The 19489-nt window shown below is 37.3% G+C and overlaps 2 long non-coding RNA genes across 3 annotated transcripts; one reads left to right on the top strand and one right to left on the bottom strand.

Moving 5' to 3' along the window:
- Positions 1 to 3215: 3215 nt before the first annotated feature.
- Positions 3216 to 4989, bottom strand: LOC110874467. 2 transcript variants are annotated; one of them, XR_004866034.1, is made up of 3 exons: positions 4627 to 4989; positions 3701 to 4017; positions 3216 to 3541 (listed from the first exon to the last, which is right to left on the bottom strand). It is a non-coding gene; the product is annotated as an uncharacterized LOC110874467 (long non-coding RNA). The 2 variants fall into 2 exon arrangements; XR_002555974.2 differs by having other exon boundaries at positions 3940 to 4017.
- Positions 4990 to 7624: 2635 nt separating this feature from the next.
- LOC110878072 lies at positions 7625 to 11157 on the top strand. The gene is made up of 3 exons (XR_004866033.1): positions 7625 to 9998; positions 10111 to 10207; positions 10861 to 11157. It is a non-coding gene; the product is annotated as an uncharacterized LOC110878072 (long non-coding RNA).
- The last annotated feature ends 8332 nt before the right edge of the window (positions 11158 to 19489 follow it).

Raw genomic sequence — 19489 nt, 5'->3', positions numbered from 1 at the left:
CAAATTGTTACTCCTGGAAAACAATACGAAATTCAAAGAGAACAATCGTTAGTATAAGGATCCTTAGGGTGATCCATGATCTTGATCCTGAATCACTTCTGAGGATCACTATCTGTCACAGAAGTAAGGATCACTAATAGGATAACAAGTGAGGATCACGGGCTATTAGAAAATCCTCCCCTAACAGGCACCATGCATCAAGTCAACATGTCGAAAAGAGGTCACCTTTGAGGTTAAAGAGGACGATCCAAAAGTCGAAAAATTGAGGCAGCAAACCATGTTTGAATGTTATTATAGTTCCCCCAATGCTTCCTATTGTTTGCTTTTGCATTAACATGACTCCATTTCATGTTTTACCAATCTATCAGTTTTATTTTATATTGTTTTGTGCTTTTGTGGTTATACATTGTTTACGTTCGTTTTGCTTTTATAAATTAAAGAATCATGCTTTTGTTTGTAATGTTGTTTTAGATTTGTGTCCACTTAATGTGGGTGTTTGGGATTGCTTATTTTGAGCTCCTTTTAAGTTTTTGACTTCCTAAAAGTTAATAAGTCATTTTTGTAGTGTTTCGATAATGTGTTGAGAAGGACTTTTTGTGGTTTGAAAAGAAGAAAAAGAAAAGTTAGATGATTGTGACTTTTTCAAAAAGGAGAAAGGGGATCAAATGCGGTGTTTGTCCGCTGGTTGATCTGAGTTTGGCATGTCAAACGAGGGAACTGAGGTTTGGTTGTATTCCTCATTTGTTTTGCTTGTGTTGGTTACCCAAAAAAAAGAAAGGGGATCAAAAAGAAGAAAAGGAGAAGCAATCCCAAACACTCTCAGTATAGATTATCTTTGTTTGTTACACTCTTAGCGTAACCCGTCCACCGGACGGGTATTAAACTAGTTATCATCTGGAGTGACATAAACTCACAATCATTTTATTCAACACCTATGTCAACAACTTCTATGGTAAAGTTAGGATATTATCAAGGTGAATTACGTTTATGAAACGAATTTGCATTTCTACTAAATTTATAATACAAATTAGTTTCTTTATTGTCCTTCACAAGTCATATTTATACTAAATTTATAATACAAATTAATTTCTTTATTGTCCTTCACAAGTCATATTTAGGTGGTGAACTTGCATTAGTGGTGATGTTGCAGTTATATATATATATATATATATATATATATATATATATATATATAGGACAAAGATCCATTAGGAACCACCCCTTATTGCGAGAACCGCGAGAACCAGTGTGAACACAAACAGTAATTCCTAAAAAAATCTAAAAAACACCCAAAAATTTTTTTTTTATTTTTTTACTATTTTTTTTGAAAAAATCGCTATATTTTGTTAATAAAAAAAATAAAAAAAAAATTCAAAAAAAAAAAATCGAGTAACAGTTATCCATGCACATGTGCATATGTGTCGTTTCTTTGTCAAATTCCGTAATTCATTACAAATAATAGTCAATTGCACTTTCATTTACACTACTACGTGTAATACACTATCTTTTACATTACCAATGTTAGAAATGCACATGTGCATCTATATGTATCAACAGGAAATAAGGTGTTTTGGTACACTACTTTCTCTTTCATCTATCATTCCATCCATAATACACAAGCATGCACATGTGCATTTCTGTCATTTCTTTGACAAATTCCGTAATTCATTACATATATTAGACAATTACACTTTCATTTACACTACCATATGTAATACACTACTTTTTACATTACCAATATTAGAAATGCACATGTGCATTATATGTATCAACATGAAATAAGGTGTTTTGGTACACCACTTTGAATACACTTTCCCTTTCATCTATCATACCATCCATAATACACTACCATTACCTCCTACCATCCATAATACAATACCATTACCTCCTACCATCCATAATACAATACCATTAACAATATTTTCACTTTATTACATGTATGTAAACACCATTTATACCATCCAATCAACATATTACATAAAAAATTGACAACTATAACCAAACCATCAACCACTAGATATAACTAACCAAAAAACATGTATATGGGTCTACTTCTCCATTCAAAATCACAAACTTTTTGTACCAAAACACGTTATATCATGGTTATACCTAATTATGCACATGTGCATTTTGAATATTGGTAATGTAAAAAGTAGTGTATTACTAATGGTATTGTAAATTAAAGTGCAATTGTCTATTCCTGATAATGTATTACCGAATTTGTTGAAGTAATGATACATATGCACATGTGCATGGATAACTGTTACTCGAAAAAAAAAGTTTTTTTTTTTATGGAACGAAATATAGCGATTTTTTGTTAAAAAATATTAAAAAAAATAAAAAAAAATTTTTGAGTGCTTTTTTGATTTTTTTTAGATTTTATTTTGTGTTCTCATTGGTTCTCGCGGTTCTCGCAATAAGGGTGGTTCTCGCATGAACCTTACCCTATATATATATATATATATATATATATATATATATATATATATTAGAGAGAGAGAGAGAGAGAGAAAGTATGATGTACTTCACGGCTTAACGTACATTAACGTACGCGACGAAATAGATAACATGCGTGATTACAGTTTTAATCAACTTAACGTACGTGATTTTGATCCCATGCGTGATTATCCAAAAAAAACTGATCCCATGCGTTATTTTTTTGATCCCATGCGTGATTATCAAAAAAAAAAAAAAAAAAAACCGATCCCATGCGTTATTATCTGTTCCATGCGTGATTATAGCCCTGATCTGACGGTTACCATTGTCGCGTACGTGAAGTATGATAAGGCTTTTGTATGTTAACCGCTCCTATATATATATATATATATATATATATATATATATAAAGGACCGCTAAAATGAAAACCACCTCCAGTTGTACACTACTAGAAAATACACATTTCTTGACGCACATTGTGCTTCATAAAACGGTAATTATGACACGCAAAAGCGTGTCGTTGATTGAGGAGTTATAAAATTAACATGACATGCATTTGTGTGTCATGTTTTTATGACACACATGACACTCATTTTATAACACTTTTTAATGACACACATTAATGACATGCATTTATGACACATACGTATGACATTTGTTTACGCGTGTCATGCTTTTAATTGTTTAAAAAATATTTTTTTTAAATTACTAATTTACCTTGGATACATATATAATACCAAAAACAATAAATCAATTTCATAAAACAAATACACATATATATACCAAAACAACCCATTACATAATCATATGTCAAGTATATTACAAATATGTTAACTTTAACAAAAAAAAAATTGTTTATCAATACATTCGTCAACACCTAAAATATGGTTACAATAGAGGTAACCGCATAAATCGACCAATCTTCGCGAATGTCATCCATATCTGCAGCCGAGTATTCCTCTACTCTTCCCCCCAACCAAGACCAAATGTGACACCTTGTGACAACTTTTCTTATGTTCTTTGAAGCAATTTCCCACGACAAGGCCCATGTTAGCAACAAATCAAGCCAGGCTTCTCGAGTAGCCATGTACATCATGAACCTACCTGCATTAATTTGGGGAAAATTTTCAACTGATTTTATGCATTTAGCTTGTAAAGATTTCATCATTTACGGGACTTTATACATGAGTTGCAGGTGGGTGAAAAATATAAAAAAGTAAAGTAAAACACTTTCAGATTTAAAAAAAATAAATAAATCTATACCGCTAATAGTTGCTTGCCTTCCACACCAAAATTAGTTAGATCCCCCGTAGTGGGGCGTTTTTTTTTAAGAAAAATTCAAAAATAACGCCGAAAAACGCTCAATAATGTCTATTTGCTGACTGGACCGCCAAATGGCGTAAAATGCCCTAGGGTGGGGGCATTATCTTCCCCTTCCACAACACATGGTCTTAGAAGGGAATTTGTGTTGGCATAATTCAATGGATGAAACTGCTTTTAACCTTGTAGGTATCACGCCTGGTCCTGTCTATAAAAAAAATGTTTGTTCCCATATTTCATGCTAGCCCTCTTAATATAAGCTGCACGTTCAAAACAATTAATTAATAAATAAAAACAAATGAATTAAAAAAATATCAATTGACTACAACAAAACGATGCAATTTTGCTAAAGCAATAAGAACCCTATGCTTACAACGAACCCAAAGATACATAGGGCATGTTTGGCTTAACTTATTGCTGACTTTTCCAAAAGTCCTTTTAGCAAAAATAAGTCAGGAAATCCTGACTTTTGCCTTCAAAAAAAGACTTTTGCCCTTAAAATGGAAAGCCAAACACTTTTAAAAAGGACGTTTACCCCTTCAAAAGTCCTTTTTTCTTCAAAATAAGGAACCCCAAACACCCACATACATAGCACAATAAGCATACAAGTAACAATAAACTTGCTTTTTATTTATGAACTAGCTGCATTAAAACCTCAAAGTAATTCTATAATTTGGGTGAAGCATTTCATCAAGCAGTTGGTGCGCATCTTTAGACCTTCTAGTTTTGAAACAACACGACTATAAGCATTACCCCTAATTCAGAAATTATATGAGAAACTCATAATCAATTAGCTTCAAGGCTTCGACATGTTGATATAGCAAAAATCCTACATTGAAAGAGAAAAATACCAAGACTGAATATCTTACCTAACTGTATGAAAATGAGGGTAACATGAGGGGAATGTTGGGTAACATGGCGGCAACTGTATGTCGGAGTCCGTCGGACGGTGTAGAGAATAGTACAAGTATCATTGAGTAAAACCAAAAGGCTGCCCGACTGTTAGGCGACGGTGGTTCGCTAGCAGGTGATAGATTTCGGCAACCATCGATGAATAAGAGGGTCCATTTGGAGGTGGAGAACACAACTAGAGAAAGCTAAGCGGTGAAATTGTGAAGATGTGGAGGAAACTTCAAATTTTGGTGAAATCATGGTCTTTGGGGGGAAACGAAAAATTAGCAGGAGAATTTTTAAACTTTTCTAGTAGAAAATTGGAGGGAACAAGTGTGAAGAGAAAGTTTATTCAAAAAAAGTTAGAATTATAGAATTTATAAACAAAAAGACTCGTTCTACATGTTTCCATTCTATACATCAACTAACTCTAAATATATGTATATATAAATAACAAAATCTATTTTTTTAAATTATAGTTACACCAGAAACAATAGTTATAAAGTAATATCCATCGACTAACTCTAAATTTTTTTTATGTATAATGTTTAATGAACAATTTTTGGAGAAAGAGCTAGATTGTTTAGATATTTTAAAAACAAAAAATATATTTTTTTAAAGTGAAGTTACATCTAAAAAATAGTTTACAAACTAAGTAACAATATACTTATGTCCATGTACTAGGGATGACCGGTACCCTATTATACCGTACCTATACAGGTATTCATTTTTTACGATTTTCGAGATAATACTTTCGAGCTCATCCCTAACATCGACTAACTCTAAAATATTATATATAAAAAATAAGGTACGAGTACTTTTAAGTCGGTTCCCCACTTTTTTAGTGTTCCCCAATAAACCTGACACTATATATATATATATATATATATATATATATATATATATAGGGAGAAGATCATGCGAGAACCACCTCTTATTGTGAGAACCGCGAGAACCAATGTGAACACACCAAAAATGCCTAAAAATAGCTAAAAATCACATAAAAAATTTTTTTTGATTTTTTTTAATATTTTTTAGGTTAAAATCGCTACTTTTCGAAGCAAAAAAAAAAAAAAAAAAAAAATTTTTAATTTTTTTTTTTTTAAAAAAAAATTTTTTTTTTAAAAAAAAAAAATTTTTTTTTTTGCTTCGAAAAGTAGCGATTTTAACCTAAAAAATATTAAAAAAATAAAAAAAATTTTTTAGATTTTTTTTTTGATTTTTTTAGATTTTTTTAGATTTTTTTAAGATTTTTTTAGGTTTTTTGGGGGTTTAGTTTTTAGCATTTTAGCTTGGGTGGGGGGGGGGGGGGGGGTTAGGTTTTTGGGGGGTGGGGGAGGGGGGTTTAGGTTTTTGGGGGGGGGTGGGGGTTAGGTTTTTTTTAGGTTTTTTTAGGTTTTTTTAGCTTGGGGGGGGGGGGGGGTTAGGTTTTTTTTGGGGGGGGGGGTTTAGGTTTTTGGGGGGGGGGGGGGTGGGGGTTAGGTTTTTTTTAGGTTTTTTTAGGTTTTTTTTAGGTTTTTTTAGCTTGGGGGGGGGGTTAGGTTTTTTTTGGGTGGGGGGGGGGGTGGGGGGTTTAGGTTTTTTTTGGGGGGGGGGGGGGTTGGGGGTTAGGTTTTTTTAGGTTTTTTTTAGGTTTTTTAGCTATTTTAGGTTGTGTTCACATTGGTTCTCAAGGTTCTCACAATAAGGGTGGTTCTCGCATGAGCTCCTCCCTATATATATATATATTGTGAAAACTCGAAAACTAATTAAAAAAGCCAAAAAAACATACACATGTGTATGTGTAGTACACATGTGTATTATTACACATGTTTAATAACCTACCAACCCAAACGTGCACCAATGTCCCGCCATACCCACGGACACGTCACTAGGCGATGGGAGGGCTCGAACTCCACGTGTCAACTCATGCCCCCAACCCAAGCCCCACCATACCCCACGATCTAAGACCGTGGGGTATGGGGCGGGGGTTTTGGCGTGGGTTGGGGGAAAACGCCCAAGCCACCACCCCGGGTGGGCTTGGGTTGGGGCGTGGCCCTTGGGGCTTGGGTTTCAAGCCGGGCGTGGGGCGGTCTTGACATCCTAGCTGGGTTGGTTCCATTGGCTGGCCCCGCCATGTCATAGCGGGACATATGAAAAGTTTGAATTTTAAATTCAAACCGTTTGGCTTTGCCAAGCGGTCACCCCAACCGGTCACCCCAACCCCAACATCCCCTATAAATAACCCCAAACCCCACCGTGTGGTCCATCCCAAACCCCACCGTGTGGTCCATCCCAAACATCCCACGAACCCGCTATCCCAGCCGGTCACCCCAACCCCAACATCCCACGAACCCGCTATGGTATCCTGGACAAACGAAGAAGAACTTGCTCTCGTCACAAGCGTCGTTGACGCTATCAAGGGGCGGCCACTGGGCCAAACAAAATATTGGCCGGAAGCTTTCGCGGCCTACCGACATAACGTCGGTAACGACCGCCACAACCTCAACGCGTGCCAACATAAATGGCGGGAGCTACGGTCCAAGCTCGAGCGTTTCAAGGCTTACTACGAAGCCGTTCCAGGTGGCGAGTTAAGCCACGAGGACCGGGTGGCGGTGGCGAACATAGAGTTTCGAGACAAGGAGCGAAAGGCGTTCGACAAGATCGACCTTTTTGAAATTTATTTAACGCTCTAGGTTTTTTTGTAATTTTTAGGATTATGTAATTTTTAAAATTTTAATGAAGTTGTAGGTTGTTTTTTATAAATGTTGTGTGATTTTTATAAATTTTTTTGTAATTTTTTTGAACATTCTGCCACGCGGTGCACCCAACCCAAGCCTAACCAACGCCACGCCATACCCTGGGGACACGTAACCAGGCAGTGGAGGCTCCCGTTTCACGTGTCACCAAATGCTCTAACCCAAGCTCTACCATACCCCACGGTCTAATATGTGGTTTAAGCTTTCTCACGGAGAGGGTATAAGAGAAGGCCAATCGAATTAGAATTAGGGTTTACTTGCCGCGCTTCCCCTTTCCTGCTGTTTATTCTCAAACCCTAACACAAAGGTGTCTGATGTCTCCACTCTCCAGCCACCAGCCCACCACACGCCGTCGGCGGAGCCACTCCAGCATCCACGACTCAGTCACGCAGCCCTTCGCCTTCCCTTAGTCACTCTCTTCCGCCCTTAAGGTTCGTTTAAACCCTATTGTTGATCTCAAAGGTAATCTCAATGGTAGTATAGTAAGCTTCTTTCTTTTTTTACTTCATGTTAGTTAAACTATGATGGAGTTCAGATTATAAAAATTTATAAATCTAAAACAGAAAAGAACTGCTGCAATTTGATTTGAGGTTCAAAATGGGTAAAAATTTTAACGCCCAGAAAGAAACAAGAACAAGCTTTATTAACACCGGCAAACAATTTGATTGGATTGTTTCCCATTATTGGAGTGCCATCCCCTTTAAAGCTGGTTCTTTTTTAACTCTTCATAAACTCAATGTTCTATACATTCCACAATATTAAAAGAATAAAAGAAGCTATCAAATTGATAACTAAGACTTAAACCATAATTGGTGTTGTAGTCACATTGTTAAGGGATTGGGTCTGGTTGGGTTGAGTGGCAGGTTAGATTGGGTTCAGGTTAGAGCGGGTCAAATTAAAAATGGATTTAATATGGTTTGGCTCAGAACGGCTCATCAGCAAAATAGGTTCCGGTTAGAATTGGTTCTCAGCAAAATAGGTATTTTGCCGGAGATGGAACAATTATGGTCAGGTACACATTCTGCACTTGAGGGTTTTTTACTGTCACTAGATATTATGATTCGAAGACTTTTTTTATTAAGTTTGTACATGATACAATGTGAGAAGATAGTGGACAATTTAAATCTTTAATTCAGTTCTGAAGGTACTTTGACATAATGTAATATGCTTTTATTTTTTTTACCTGTATCATACAACCCATTGAATTGACTATAAAATTTAGGTATATACGTTTTCGACCCCCCCGGGGGGGGGGGGGGGCTACCCCCCAAACTTTTCGCTTAGTAGTGTTATGTATGTACGTTTCGTATAGAAATTTTTAGGTATGTACGTTTTCGACCCCCCTAGGTATATACTTTTAGGTCCGGTGACTTCCGACCCCCCGGTTGAAATTTTCAAGTTTCGCCACTGCTCAATCTAGTTCATTTAATTGTTGCTGTAAAATAGATTCATGAGAAAAAAACAATATTTTTGAAATTATAATCGGAGTCTTTTGAATATGAATGATTTGGGAGGTTATACGTTAAAAATATAGAGTTCGAGCAACTTTTCACTCATTTGACACATTCCACCCATTTATTTTTAGCATGTTTTTAGAATGACCCGTCTAAGATTGAGACGCAAGCCAAAATTGTCTATTCATAAACTTGGTTTTAAAAAGCGCGCCTTAGGCGCGCCTAGGCACGAGGCTCATCAAGGCTCAGGGTCCCTCGCTTTTTTGCTTAGCGCCTAGAGGAAACCCAAGAAGCGGTGCGCTTTAGCGCTTTTTTTTGTAAGGCGACGAGGCACTGAAGTGTGCGCTTTAAGGACCTTATATGAAAATTACACATTCTATGTAGAAACAACCATACTTATGAAGATGAAACACCTGCTATTCATAAAAATGGAGATGAAATATTCCAGAATTAACGATTTTAAGTGCTTTTGAGAGAATGGGATGTAAGAGTGATAGCTAGACATCAAATAGAGAGTGACGAGTTTCAGGGTTTACATCCCTTTTACTTTTTATCTTTTGTTTTCACAAAATTACAGTTTTCATCCTTGATGTTATACTATTTTAAAATTCTAACCCAAAACTTTTTCTAACTTAGTTTTTTTCCTTTTCTTTGCTTTTTATGGAGTTTTATTGATTGTACATATAACTTCTTAGTTGTACTTTGAGTGTATAGTATAGATTTTGTGCTTCTTAGGTTGTACATATGGGTTATTTAAATATTAAAACATATATAGAGGTTACTTGTGTCACAATTTTAGGTAAATGATACTAGAAACCTTTGGGATATATATAAAAAATATATATATAATTAGCTTGTGCCTAGGGTACGAAAAGCCTGTCGCTTTTGCGCTTCGCGCTTTGCGCCTCGGTTTTAGACCTCGTCGCTTTTGTGTGCCTCTCGCTTTTTAAAACCAAGTTCATAAAAAAATGGATAAAAAATTACTACCTCTAGTTCCACTAAATTTGTGCGCCCTCTACAGCTCATTTAGTTAAACTTATTTAATTTGTTATTTATGAGTCTTATTTGCAGCTCACAAAAGAAGCTAGCAAAAAATGGATGCTAGGACATATAGCATATATAAGGGAAAAATCTGACAGTCAACTTTTTAATTATACGGTAAGTGAGTTCAGGTACTTAACATTATTCTAATAATTTAGCATGGAATGATGTATTATTTAGATGAACTTTTAGTGAATATATTTGTTGGTTTGTATAATGTTCTTTTCAGGTCTATTTAGCAATACAAACTCGTTACCTATAGAAAGTTGATGAACTGTGTGAAAGATACTCGAAACAGGAATATTAGCACCAACAAACTTCCATTGGTAAATATCAAGAGTACAATATTATCTTCTTCTTTTTTGCAATTGATTAGGCATCTCATGGTGTAAATGCGTAAGCTTATGTTATTAAAATTTATTCTGATGCTTTATTCTAGGGATGAGTGTTGTACCGATACCGAAAAACGAGTACCGGTTCTGGTATAAAAAATAACCGTCATGGTTACAGTTCGGTACCAGTATTGACTGTTAAAGTAACCAGAATACCGGTACCGTTCCGAGTCATCATGGTTACAGTTAGTACTACTTTATTCTCAAAAGTTGGCTAATCATAGATAGATTTGAAATTTAAAAATAGCACGAGCCCAGCTCAACGCGCGGGGTGCACTTGCTAGTTCTTTATTAAATGGGCTAAAATGGCTAACTCTAATTTCAACTTTCACATGTTAAAACTTTTGCTCTTTGCAACTAATTGTGTCTTCGATTTTACATGACAGGGTGGAATGGCTACTACCATGGCTTAAGTTTATTATGTACCCTTGATCTTAGTTCCACTTTTGTTGGCAAATGATTATAGAATCTTGATTATTTCACTTGAAAAAGCTTGTTGCTATTAATTAGTTTCTTTTAAACTTTTTAAAAGTTTAACTTGTGCATCTGGAATTTAGAAATAATACTTTTTGTCTTCAATGTTTCAGTCAGGGAGCTAGGGAGCTGTTGGTTTAGCAAGATGGATGTCATATGTTGCAAACCAGTGTAAGGAGGGTGAATGACCAAATGGTGAATAGGATATGAAACTTTGCATAATGGGAGTTGGTGATAACCATCAACCATGACACAATTGATGAGGATATTATTTATGAGCATAATGAAGTTTCGAGTTTTTATTTAAATATTTGTTAGGTTTTTGTTTTATATGTTAGATATTTAGACTTAATGTGACACTTGTTAGACATTTGGAAGATAATAGAAGTTATGATATTATGCTTTCTATATTTTATACTTTTATTTTTATTTTTATTTTTATTTTATATTGTAAATAAATAATGATTTTAATTAATCAAAACTAATATGATAAATGTCGATAGTGGCATTTAATTTGTACAACTAAAAGCTCAAAACTATATAGTGGCAAACAAAAAAGTGCCACTAAAAGCCCAAAAGTTTGTAGCGGCAGATCAAAAAAGTGCCACTAATAGGCTTTAGGGTCATCGCTTCTAGTGGTATTTTTTTGTGTGCCGCCCATTCCAACAAAGGTCTTTAGTGGCATTTTTTTGGTTTTTTGTGGCACTTTTTGTGTGCCACAAGATGGCAATTTTTTTGTAGTGATTGTAAAAGTGTCCTAATATGTTCTTGTTAGGACGCTATTCAAGTTGTCTATATATATATTATGCGACCATAAAATTGGTTTCATGATCTTATTTGGTATATTAGGACCCTTTTCTTGGTACCAAATTAGCTATAATGTTACATCATAAGGGTCCTATCAATTAATTTCTAAGGACGCTTGTAAGTGTATCAAAAGATTAAAAGTATGTAAGCACATGTTAGAACATCGTAAAAGTGTCCTAATATGTTTTTATTAGGACACTATTTTGGTTGTTCAAAGACATATTACGCGACCATAAAATTGGTTTCATAATCTTACTTGAGATGTTAGGACGCTTTTTTAGTTCCGGGACTTATTACGACCCCTTTACATGAAACGCTTTTACCGTTGGTCCTATTAAATGAAAGGTCCTATAAAATAGCATTTTAGGACGCTTTTGCGCGTACTAAAAACCCAGTTTTCTTGAAGTGAATACAACACCTGCAGGAGGTAATGGCTTTTGAGTTTGAGTTGAAGAGAGAGGAATGGGTTTTGGAATTGTGACAAGTGCTTGGGATTTTAAAGCTGTTGGTGGTGGTGATGGAGAATCATCATCTGATATGATAATCCTTCTCCTTTTTATTTTAGGAGAGGCAGATGATGTTTTGGGTGTAACAGTGGAGGTGATTTGAGTGGCAGTGGTTTGTGACTGACTAACAGTTGTTGAAACAACTGGTGTTTCAACCACTGTTGCCATTACGACAGATGTTTTAACATCTGCTGTCTTCTGCTTTATGGCAGGAAATGATGGTGGAGATGTTCTTTTTGATGGTGATAAGGCAGTGGTAGTGGTGTGTGTTGAAGTGGTATGTGTTGTAGTGAGAGCAGTTGTTGTAACAACTGGAGTACCAGCAGATGTTGGTACAACAGAAGTTGCAACAGCTGTTTGGGTGGAGGTTTGATGTTGGTGGCTTTTGGATGGTGGTTTTGAAGTATGCTTAGGAAGGCTGGATGGTGTGGATTTGGGTTTCCTTACTTTTCTAGTAAGATTTCTTTTTGGAACAAGATTTTGATCATCCTTTTCACCAGAACAACCCTGCTCATTCAGCTCCATGAAAGCTCTCTTCTCCTCATTCCACCTTGATAAATCCTTTGCGGCTTTATCCCTTTTTACACTTATGACACCATCATCAAGTGCATTCTGGGTAACATCAAACTTTTTGCTACCATCTGGCAAAGGAATGTTTCTGAGCATTGCATCCTTTTCTGGATCAAGATACACCCCATTATCAAACCTTTCTTTATCCACTCCTTAATTTTCTCCCCCCTTTTGGCATTATCTGAGGGGATTTCATCAATATAAAGAACTGTTGGAGGAGCAGTGCCAGTGGTTGCCAACAGATGTGTTTTTAGAGCCTTGATGTCTGCTTGTGTGGTTTTGAAGCTAGACTCCATTGCTTCTCTGAGCTCTTGAACATGTTTTGCATGCTGCTGCTAAGCCATCTGTTGTTGTTGGTGGAGAAATGGTTGAAAAAGATTCCAGAGCTCATTTGTAACATCTGCTGTAACACCTCGAAAAATTTCGTCCAATAATGTCTTGACACGTGTCATAAGGTTCCGGTATGTGAAAACATACCTTAGAGGGACTAAAAGTGACAAACAGTGAAAACTATGGAACGTAAGGGTCCAAAGTGTCAACAATGGATAAATAGGCTCTATGATAACCCTACATAATGTTTATAACCTTAAACGGATGGTTCATGGATCATACGACGCGGAAATTGCACAAAAGTGAAGTATTGCAAACTATAGGGGCCAAAAGTGTCAGCATGTTTAATTTATACCTCTGAGTGAACTTTTGGCAGGCCCGAAGCTTCGTAAAGCTAAAATATACTCACTAGAATGTGTGGTTAAAATTTCATGAAGTTTCGTCAACGTATGAGAAAGTTATGGCCAAAACCGTAACTATAGGGGCTAAAAGTGTCAACATGTTGAATTTATACCTCTGAGTGATCTTTTGGCAGACCCGAAGCTTTGTAAGGCTAAAATATACTCACTAGAATATGTGGTAAAAATTTCATGAAGTTTCGTCAACGTATGAGAAAGTTATGGCCAAAACCGTAACTATAGGGGCTAAAAGTGTCAACATGTTGAATTTATACCTCTGAGTGATCTTTTGGCAGACCCGAAGCTTTGTAAAGCTAAAATATACTCACTAGAATATGTGGTAAAAATTTCATGAAGTTTCGTTATCATATGAGAAAGTTATGGCCAAAACCGTACTTGAGGGGTTAAAAGCGTCAACGTCGAATTTTATGGCTTTTCGGGCGAGCGCAAAGTTAAACGAGGACATTACCATGTTGGTAAATGTCCAAGGGTTCTTAAAAACCAGATTCGGGGGTTTACGAGTCAAGATTCATGGCCAAATCATCGCAACCAAAGTACAGGGACCAAAACTGCAACAAATGGGCAAACTTTGGAGCTGCCAATAAACCCAGGTGCAGAATCCGCGAACAGCAGCGATTTGGGTCCGAAATTAAGTGGGTAACAGCTGTTTTCACCTCCCAAAAGCTCCAATAACATTGCATGCATGCCTAGGCCACAGTAACCCCTTGCAAACATCAACAATTCAGCTTTAAATCTGATCCAAAGCTCATTTTACTAAACACTTGTGTTGTGAACAAGAACTTCCAAACTTGCAAAAGCTCTCAAGCATCTCTGAAGCATTTCTGGACATCAAGGCCGATTTCCAGTGTTAGCTTAACATCAATAGGACCTTGGTAAGCTTCTAATTCGATCTCCAATCCGTTCTTGCTTTGATTATTGCTAAAAGTCAAACTGTTTGTTCATAAGCTTTGACTTTCTGATTAAACAAGTTTCAATCAGTCATTTCTCGAATTGAAACCTGATATATGTTGGTATTTATGTGGGAAACAAACCCTCTAAAGGGTATTATCTGAATCCCACTACATGCATGCTAATTGTCGAGTCAAACGTGATTCTAAAAAGTCAACAGAAGTGATTTTTGAGAAAAATAGCTTAAATGGTAAAATAAATGACATGCAATCTGTTTGATCTTCATAGATAGCTTTATTATGAATATAAGAATGTATTTTACCACGATCAACTCGACAATCTATAGTATAAATACGAATCGGAGCCGAAAGTCCTATAAAACGACTAATTCGTAGACTATCGATTCGGATTCGTACATGCATGTTTGAGATCTGTATTGGAGAGTATTTTTGACCATTTTTATTTTGGTAAAACTTTCTGGAATTTTTGTTGATTAAGTCTATGCTTAGCCGATTCGAATGCATGTTTCCGATTTATGCATAAAGTTGACTATTTTGCCCTTTTTGATATAAAACGTGATTTTTGGAAAAGTGAAAGAGTAGAAATCTTTATTTCTAATATATAAACTTGCACCGAAAATTTCGGATCAGTTGGTGGTCCAGATTTTGAGTTATGGCCATTAGCGTAAAACTATGTTCTTAATTTACATAAACGACCCTTTTCGCATATGACCTATTTCTGGCCACGTTTTGGTATAAAACTTTTTACCAACTGATGTATTATAATATTCTGGGAATTTTGATGATTTTTAATTAATTTTTGGCTGAACGGATCCTAGATCGCCTAGTTATTACGGGTTATGTCGGTTTTGACCGTTTAAGCCATAAAATGAGTTTTACACATCCTTTTGACCCGAAACCTTTTTCTACTGATTTCAAATGTTAAATAAATTATTTTGAGCCTTCTGGAAATATAAAAATCTCAGCTTTCATATATAAACCCGGAAACGGCTCTAAATCGCATATTTAGCGTTTTAAGCGCATAGTAAGCGTTATACTTGTTTTAAACATGTAAGACTTATACCTACTGATGTAATTAGCATATTTTCATATAATAACAGTAAGTATAAGTATATGATCTCAGATTTCCAGTTTTGGCATTTTTAGCCCTTGTGAATTTACTAAAATACCCCTACGGTGCATAGTTTGATTTTAAATGATAAATTTGATATATGGGTCATACCCTACTGTTATAATATGTTAAATGAGGTATATTTACTGTATGAACCAGACCCGAAACTCAGATTTCTAATTTGACTCTTTTATAATCTTTTAAAAAGACCAAAATGCCCTTCTAAGGCATAAATTGAGTTTAAAATTATTCCGGGCAATATAGAACATAACTTACTGATATTATATCATATTTAAAGCATATTATATCAGGGAACTTGCATTTGAATCATTTGTCTACCCGTATCGCCCTTTTCGCGTTCGGTTCGGTTTACGTAACTAGTTTGCGTAAATTGACCGAAACGGGTCAAACGATATCATTTTTATTTCAAAATCCAGAATGTATTTAGTATACCCATATTATACAAGTATTCAAACTTGTCGGGTCTAAATCACATTCTATCCGGTCTTTCGCTTAATCGTGCGTAAACCGTATCATTCTTAAAACTAACCGGTCAAAGCTTAGGCTTAAATAAAAGACCCGTTAGGAATCTAATAGGTTAATTATAAACCTTTGTTCCAGATTAGGAGGCCCAGTAAAAGCTACCACACTTACCGTTTGTGTTACATACTTGCTCAGGTAAATACATTTTGACTTATTTTCCCTATACGGGCTTGGGGTACGGTATTTAAAATACCGCTTGATCGGGCGCACAAGTCCTGCACCTTATGGGTGTACAGTCTTGAATAGCTTGTGCGACTCGTTTAAACAGTTTTGTCTTACTTTAGACTTTGGGGGTTATTGACCGTGTCCCGGATATCCTTGGCATTATCTTACGAGATGGCCACGACCAGAGCACGGGGTGTAGGCGTACACTCGGCGTGTATAACTCTTTAATGTGGTGTGTCATTTAATTCTTAGCCCGGACAGCAGATCCCGGGCCACCAAAGATACGAGTGCATGTAAATCGTTCACAAGTTTATATTATATAATTATCCCAAGTTAATAAAAATATTTATGCCTTGTGCATTTAAATCAATTTTCAATTATTTTCAAAATGAGTCAGTCGATTTGTATTTACCAGTGTAAACTGACGTATTTTTCCCCAAAGGTTAAGTGCAGGTACTATACGAAAATAGGCTGGCTGTTTCCTAAGAGCGTCCACTATAGTCTCGCAAGCTCGGACGACAAATATCTGTTGAACAATATTTTATCTTATTTGTATTTGATCCGCCTGTGGATCCGTTTCAACTACTGTGATATTTATTATTGCAATTTATTTAAAAGTTGAAATGTATCTATTCTGCTTCCGCTGTGCATTATTATATTGTGTTGATTGTCTATGACGATGCCAACTACGTCACTGTACCCCACACCGGGCCCACCGGTGACACGTGGAAATCGGGGTGTGACAGGTTGGTATCAGAGCCAACGCTGAGTGAATTAAACACTAATCTTTTGTCTTTAATCTCAGTTACACAATTGCACATTCCTCGATTTTCGAGTCTAGACAAAGAACTTAGGAAATGTTCAACATTTCGTTTATTTTATTTTTTATTATTAATTGCATTGTCTTACATATTTTGTTGTGCAACTTGTTTGACTTTTGACAGGATCATTATGCCGCCACGGATGAGAGGTCGAGGAGGATTCGCTACATCTCACGATCATGAGGCAGGGCCCTCACATAGGCGAGCTCCATCCGCTACACACCACACTGCAGCCAATGATCTTTGGGGATCATTCGCCGAGCAGGCTAGACACTCGGTGTCTATGAGCACTTCGCCATCACTACCCCAATCATTTGGGCCCCACTCGGAGAATGGGCCCCATGGTTCTCATGGATCTTACATACCGCTCCATCAGTCACCTCACCAGTACCCAGCACCAGTTTACCAGGGTCTGTATAACCCTGATGCTTTTGTGGATGAGCCAGTGGGTCATAACCCACTAGGACCGGAGGACCACTTTCCTGGTGGTCACGAGATGGAAGTTGATGAAGACACGGACCCTTCACTGCCACCGTCAGGTACGCCCAACCATCCCATCGAGATATCGGATGGGTCGCCATTTAGGGGATCACCCTACAATGGTGTGGACAGCTTTCAGGAGAGATTTAAGCAGTACGATTGGTATTACACCCCCAGCCGCCACAACTCTCCGATGCTCCAGTCTCGCCATGGTTCGCCGGTGCACTCGCAGCACCACTCCCAGCAGCAGCAGCTTCAGCAGCAGCCGCCTCTACAGCAGGACCTATCTGAGGCCCTATGGCGTGACGTGATCACTCCGTCACCACCGCCGCCACCAGTTCTACCTCCTCCGCCTCAGAGGCCAAGGAGGAATGCGCGCATGTCTACGCGCGGAGGGATTCGCATAGGCACCCCTCCACATGTTGGTAGCAGCCGCTACACGCCTCTTCCCGAGGAGTCCGAGACGGGGGAGTCTCAGCATCCCGTATCGGAGGTCACTTCAGTACCGATCCCGCCTCTGCCGCCGCAGAACTATGGAGAGCCGATTCCAGCTTATGCCAGCGCAGCTCAGTTTAACCCGTTCGAGCAGGTTTTCCCTCAGGGTTATGATTACACAGGAGACCCTTATTGGCAAGCTGTGAACTACAGCTCACTCCCACCTAGTGGTCCATTTAGAGACACTTGGACTGCTGGGCAGTCTATCTTTGGCTACCCTCCGGGTTACCAGCAGCCACAGCCACCGCAGCCGCAGCAGTACCAGCCACCGCCACCGACGCCTATGAAGTCGCCGCCGCAGGTTCAAGAAATCCTGCATGGGATTAACAGCATGCGACGCGAGTTGCAACACGAGATGCGAGCTGATCGCCGACGCAACAGTGGTATGTTCAAGAAGGTGTTTGACTTACTCAAGGGTAAGAGTAAGAAGGATCATTGAATCCTTTGATTGTTATCTCATTACTCATGTCCCTGCGTGGACATCTATTTCCGTACTCTACCCCTGCGTGGGTATATTTCCCTTATTCTACCCCTGCGAGGGTATGTCGTCCTGTTAACCCCTGCGTGGGTTTGTTTTATTTCATTTGTCGTTGATTGTTAGTTGTTTAGCCCCTGCGCGGGCATGTTATTCGTGATGTTTGAATTAAAGTCCCGTTTAGGGCAAAGATGTACTAGTACTTTATTTAAAATTTGAAATGGTTAATTTGAATTTCTCATTTTATTTATATGCATGAATATAATATTAAAATAATGGAAAATATCAATTTTTATTTGATTTGCCATTTTATAAGAATCTTAGTAAGGTATAACCTAGCTTGAATGCCTTATTAACAGGCCTGGCCATGATGGTAAAACCTGGTTGAAAGGATTCAACTCCCTGTTAACATCTGAAAATATGTTAACATTCCTGGCCAAGCATGATCTGTAAAATCACACAAGCCACCCTTTTTAATAAATTATCTACAGATTATATCTGTATACAAGTCTATTAATGACTTGATACCTACGGGTTATGACTATGTCATATAGTGACAGTTGTGGTTTATGACTCTCTGTCTAGTAAAGGATTATTTGTTTAACTATACAATTTATAATCCTATAAAAACCTAAATTTATAAATTTAGTAATTGTCCATGTGACTAGGCCTATGGTGCCAATATATATATTTTCATTCCTTGATTGCTAATAAGAGCCTGAATGAAATTTATTAAATTAACTGCTAAGGTTCTTGATACCATGGTTAATAAATCGTTTAGAACGATGATACTGTTAGGTTCTAAATAGACCTTGTCCTTTATTGTAGCTTAAAGCTACAATGGCCAAATCGGAGGAGACCAACAGTCATTCTGGGGAACACTCAGATAATGCAAAGATTCACGTTACCGGTGCAGAGTTGCAAGCACTGATAGATAACGATGTTGCCAAAGCTATGGATAGGCAATTCAGGGAATCTAGTGGTACTCGGAGTAGGACCCGAACAGAACCGCACGAAAAGCCCAAGACTCATTCTGAGGCTCATAGTAAGCCACCTTCTAAAAAGAGTGAGCCGAAGAAAGCTGAGGATGATAATCACTCCTCCAACCACAG

The sequence above is a fragment of the Helianthus annuus genome, chromosome 9, assembly GCF_002127325.2.
Source record: "Helianthus annuus cultivar XRQ/B chromosome 9, HanXRQr2.0-SUNRISE, whole genome shotgun sequence".
Classification (NCBI taxonomy): Eukaryota; Viridiplantae; Streptophyta; class Magnoliopsida; order Asterales; family Asteraceae; genus Helianthus; species Helianthus annuus.
Note: the sequence above shows the minus strand (reverse complement) of the source record. Positions and strands in the feature narration are given on the sequence as shown.